This window comes from Catharus ustulatus, chromosome 3 (assembly GCF_009819885.2).
Source record: "Catharus ustulatus isolate bCatUst1 chromosome 3, bCatUst1.pri.v2, whole genome shotgun sequence".
NCBI lineage: Eukaryota > Metazoa > Chordata > Aves > Passeriformes > Turdidae > Catharus > Catharus ustulatus.
Genome location: NC_046223.1, coordinates 51,634,966 through 51,640,967, shown reverse-complemented (window position 1 = coordinate 51,640,967; position 6,002 = coordinate 51,634,966).

Here is a 6,002-nt window from a genome sequence, read left to right as displayed (position 1 = left end):
CCGCTTTTTGCACTAGCTTGCCTGCTTACTGTTTGTTCTATCTTACAGATATTAACACCACACCATGTGCAGATGCTGTAAGGCAGACAGACTTCTGTGTCCAAAAAACTACATTTCACAAGGCTGGTTTCTGCAGATCTCCTAGAATTCATAAATTATTATTTAAAACAAGTGCACTGAAGACACACCTTCCTTTTGCTAAAAGAAAAAAAAAGATACTGACCTAAACATTTCATGGAGAAAAAATGGAGTTCAAGTCATGGAGCACACACCAAAGCCTGTATGAGGCTAGAAAAACTCTGGGATTAATGGAAAATGCAAACTGTTTTTGTAAGGCAGCTTTCCACATGAAAGGTAGGCACCACCTTGCCTGCATGTGTACCAGCTGCAGCTACCAATGGGAGAGAGGAAGATTAAAAAAAAAAAAAAGCAAGTGAACAGGTTTTTCCAGTTTTTGCTGGAGCACAGATCAGAACAAAGGAGCTGTTGGACAAACAACTCAGAACTCAGTCACCTGAGACTTTGCAAATCAGCAAGAATAGAAAACTGGGGGGAAAAAAGAAAAAAATAAGAAAAAAAAATAAAGAAAACCAAACCAAACCAAAACACCAAAACAAAACAAAAAAAAAAAAAAAAAGAAAAAAAAAAAGGAAAAAGACAGTGGCCAAACGAATTTAGCACTGTTTTCTTGGCCAGTCCTGCTGAGTGGGCCAGATAAGTTAGCAATGGCAGAAAGCAAAAATTATCTGCAGTTTTCATGCAGAAAGAGGTAGTAAAAGGAAAATGTTCAGTTCTCCTTTCGGTTAATTCACCAGTCTGGTGCATATGCCCACCCTTCACTGAAGAGTTTTAGAAATGACCCTGGTTTAATTCTTGTAGCATGAGATGATATTTGTAATATTGAGGATTCCAGTAAAAACTGGTTTGATTCAGAGTCACCTAAATTAGGAATCTTGTAAGTACAGAACCGATGAAAATTAATCACTTTTATTAACTTACTCATAGATTTAGTGGATTTATTCTAACTATTGCATTTGATACATTTATTGTCTATCCTTTAATAAATCTTTATTTTCTAAATAAATCCTGTTTGAAAATCAACCCTTTGCTCTGCACTCATGAACACTCATGAACAGACTCACACAAATCCCTCTGGTCTGTCCAACAACTGCTGCTTTTTCTCTTGATGTAATTTTCCTAATCCCAAATACCACTTGTCACAAATAACCCTACCTACACTGGTAAACCAAAAGATATGACACTTCTAATACATAATGCAATTCATTACAAAGAATTGGGACTTTGATTTTTCTGGCTACTTCCTTGACCAGCTCTGCAAACCCATTGGGTTGTCAGGCTTCTCAATGTTATCAAAAGCAGGACTAGTATAGCTATTTTCTCACCATGTCTTCTGGATCCTTTCATAGGGGTCTTCTAAAGAATAGGGAACCCATGTGATTGCCAGGTCCTACTTCTGTCACCACTTGCTCTTCACCTTTTGCTCATCATTTTCCACCCTTCAGCTTTCATCCTAAAAGCCTGTTATTCATCACATGCTCCACCTATTTCTTGCTCTGTTGTAATAAACTGTAATGTTTAATTGTGAGGTTCTTTAAAGGTAACTTGAACTGTACTGCACTGAGATGAAAAAACAGCAGGACTGTTTCAATGAAATATTTGCTAGTAACAACTGCATTTCTGTAATGCTCTTACCAAACATTTCAAAATGTATTGCGAACACTAAAACAGTTTTCCAATGCATCTGTAGAGAAGATATTCCCAAAACATTTTAAAACATGTTTCAGAGGTGCCAAGCTCTTGCAACTCTGTTTTAGATAAGTGGAAGTTAAAGAGTGCATGACACTGAAAATTAGGCTATAATTTGCCTGAAGGCATAAAACTCAGGTGTCCTGATACATAGTTTGATGACTCAGACAATTGTTCTCCGATTTGAAACAACTACTTGAAAGCCAGTGTAGAAGGCTGGTTTGTGGGTCTTCAAAATACTCTGAAATCCCAACAGCTGCTATAAAAGTAAACATTGAAACTATAAATCAAATGTTTCTGATTTGTTTCATGACCTTGATAAGTTTCCTTATTAATTGAATAAAATGCCAGCTCAAGATTGCAGAAGAAGAAAAAAAACCAGTAGTACCCTAATAATGATAATATATTTTTGCTTTTATTATTGTACATGTATATGTATATGTATATGTATATGTATATGTATATGTATATGTATATGTATATGTATATGCATTTATTTATATTTATATTATGCAGAACATGCTTCAAATAGTAAATGTCCCACATTAAAACAACTTGATTTTTGTCTCCAAAGGAAAAAAAAAATCCATTCCTTTGTACAGTGTTAAAAAAGCCTGTCCAAACCATTTCCATGCAGTTTGTGTGCAAAAGAGACTTCCAAACAGTAACCTTACTGTGTGAAGGCTGTTTGGAATTCTGCATAAAATGCCTTTGGAAGTTTATATCTATTTGCCAAAAAACCAGATGAATGCTGTAGCTATATAGTACTTTCAATAGAAAGCTTCCACAGGTCCAGCATTTACAGTAATTTCATGACTATAAGGCGCACCCTTTTGACTAAAATTTTTGCCCGAACACAGAAGTGTGCCTTATAGTCCGGTGCACCTTATATATGGGCAAAAGTTCGGAAATTTGCCAACCCGGAAATGTGAGCCACGAGCCGCAGGGGGAGCCGGCAGGGCCGTGGCTGCCGGGTGGAGGTGGGGCTGTGGGGCCGCAGCTTCCGGGTGCAGGGTGGCCTGGGGACCTGCAGCGCCTCTCCTGCCAGGTACAGGCGGGCCCGGGGGCCAATGGCTGCCGGGTTGAGGCGGGGCCTCGGCCAGCAACCTTGTGGGGGGAGCTGGGGGCAGAGCCTCGCTGCAAAAAAAAAGGTGTGCCTTATAGTCCGGTACGCCTTATATAATGTACAAAGTTGCGAAATTTGCAGACTCCCGGCGGTGCTCCTTATAGTCCAGTGCACCTTATGGTCGTGAAATTACTGTAATCTGGCATATGGCTTCTCTGCAAATGACAGAAAATACTGCTTTTGGGCACAGTCCCTTAAGCACTTGATACTCACAGTAGGTTTGTTTTGTTTTGACTCAAAAATAGAAAATTTAAAAGAATACACTTATTAATCAACCTTTTTGCTTAACCAGCATGCCACTGCTAGAACTGCTTATTTTAACAGAAATTCTTTTCTCCATTTTGCAGTAGTGCTTAACTTTTGATTGCTCAAAAGTTGACTGTCACTGGAGAGATGTACACAAATACTCTTTCTACTTTTCCTCCATTCATGACCTGGGGCCTCTTCATGCTGTCAGGCCCCCAGACACCCTCAGGCTCTGACATAAATATTGGGGGTAAAAAAAAGTCAATTTTATTTGAGCTATGACAGTAAAATTTTAGCTCCTGGGCCTGGATTTTAAAAATATTGTTATCCCTCCCTGTGGTTTTAATCAATGGAAAAAGGAATTTTGCAGTGTAGGGGAGAGGCAATGATTGAGAACCTGCGTAGCATTATTTGACTTGTGTGTCAGTCAAATAAGAAAAAACTACTTAAATGCTTAAAAAGCAGTAAATTGAAAGAATATACTCACATTACTCAAGAATCCTAAAAGAAATTGAACTAATTAAATTTGCATTTTATAAATTTGTCCAATGTAATATTTTTATTGCAACTTTGTCTTCTACACATTTCTTTCATATTCCTCTTTCACCTTCCTATTCAAGGGTGAGGAAAACAGTGTGCAGTTTAAAAAGATGTATGATGGCTGTACACTGCTGCTTGTTTAGCAACAGATTTGATTCAAAAAGTTGCCGCTTCCCTAAAGCCTAGCAGGTCTTCATTGACCCATACCTGCAGCTAAGGCCTCCTCATTTGCATGAATTCAGTACTCTTTAAACTGGATCTATGAAATTTTGTGACTAGAAAATACAATCAGAAAACTATCAACAAATCAAAGGACTTAAGTTCCCATAATGAACCTACCACTAACAGAACAGAAAAATAAAAGAATTTTTAAAAAAATTATTGGAAAAGCAGAACAATTGTAAACCCTGAGTCTAATGTGTGCAGCTTACATTACCACTGAGCTCTTTTATTTTTATATGCATATATATATATGTATATATATTGTATATGTGTATGTATATACACAAAATACACACAATATAGATTGTGTAAACAGACTACAGTCATTCAAAAGCAGGGAGGAAGCCAGATGTGAGGACTTGATAGATCCAGATTTGTGAAAACCTGCCAGGAGCTGCATAGCTAGGCAGAGCTTTATGTGCATTCACTGTGATTTCTGTAGAGTATAAAGGAAGTTGTTCTCACTGCATCTAATTCCTTGGCTGAGGTATTTGCCCATCCTCCTTCAGAAGGAGAGTGCCATCTACTGAAGCATTCCTTCACACAGCTCCCTTGAGCCTTGTCCCACTCATGGACTGACAAAGTCCATTCAAAGGGGTTGTAAAACTGAACAAGGTTTTAAAAGGAAAAGCAGCTGCTATAGATGTGAATCTCCGTTGTAAAGTACCAGCTGCATATAAAGAACTAGGCCAAAGATGGTAAATACAACCACTGACTTGTGCAAGCTTGTGCTCCAGCTTTTGAAGAGATTAAAGACAACTTCACTCTGGGATTTCTCCATTCCTAATATATCCCTGGAACTGAGAATACATTACTATTTGTAACTCTTAGGAGTGACATTCCCTGACCGGACAATCCAATTTCACTGCTGACTATCAACCACGAACTTTCCTACCAATTCCTCCTTTCTGTGTTAACACTCACAAGACATACAGCTCCTCAGCTGACTTACTGAACAGTGATCTGATAAGTCACCAAGAGTCTGGCTTGTGATGACACAGTATTATTATTGTGCTGCTTTGTCTTTAAGTATTTTCCCATTTTCTTGAGCTTCATATTTTGTTGTAAATTTTCTGGACTGCTGTTGTATTCAAATAAAGCAGCAGTTTATGTCATGCCCAGAGGTACTATCTCCTATGATAATAATAAGCATACAAATTAAAGTATTTTAAAATATTTTTTATTACTTTGTAGAAAAAATAGTATCTCTAAAACATCAAAGGCAACTCATAGGTGCCCATATACCTTAGAGGTTTGAACAAATTGTATAAAAACAAAGCTAAATTTTACAAGGTAAATTACCACACAAATTCATGGAGTCAGAGGGAAACCTGTCAGGTTGTGTTTCATTTGAATACCCTTAGAAAATGACTGGTTTGATGTGTTTCAAAGCACAGGTGCCTGTCCTGATGTTTTTGCTACCAAGGGGCTCCACTGAAGAATCACACAGCCCATAGCTCAAATGTCACATTTGGTAAGATAAGAAATGAACAAAACTTTGAAAGAACTTGCATTACTTGCCATCAGGCAAATATATGTGAAAAACTTCACAATATATTTTCAAAAAGTTTTACATCATAGTTTGTTTTTTCCATCTGGGCACACAGCATGTTGCCTTAACAGAGAACTGAAAGAGTAGAAGTCTTTCTGTCCCAGTGAAATGCATCCCACAAACCTTATATTGGTTTGTGTCCCACAAATCTTTGTTGGTACCAGTGAGATTGAGTGCACCCTCAGCAAGTATTCCAACAACACCAAGTTGAGAGGTGTGGTCAGCACACTGAAGGGAAGGGATGCCATCCAGAGGGACCAGGACAGGCTTGAAGTGGGCCTGTATGTACCTCATTGATTTCAACAGGGCCAAGCGCAAGGTTCCACACCTGGATCGGGGCAATCCCAAGCAAAAGCACAGGCTGGCAGAAAATGGATTGAGAGCAGCCCTGAGGAGAAGAACTTGGAGGTGCTGATGGATGAGAGGCTGGACATGAACCAGCAACGTGAACTCACAGCTCAGAAAGCCAGTTGTGCTCTGGGCTGCATCCAAAGCAGCGAGGCCAGTAGGATGAGAGAGGGCATTCTGCTTCTCTACTCTGCTCTGTGA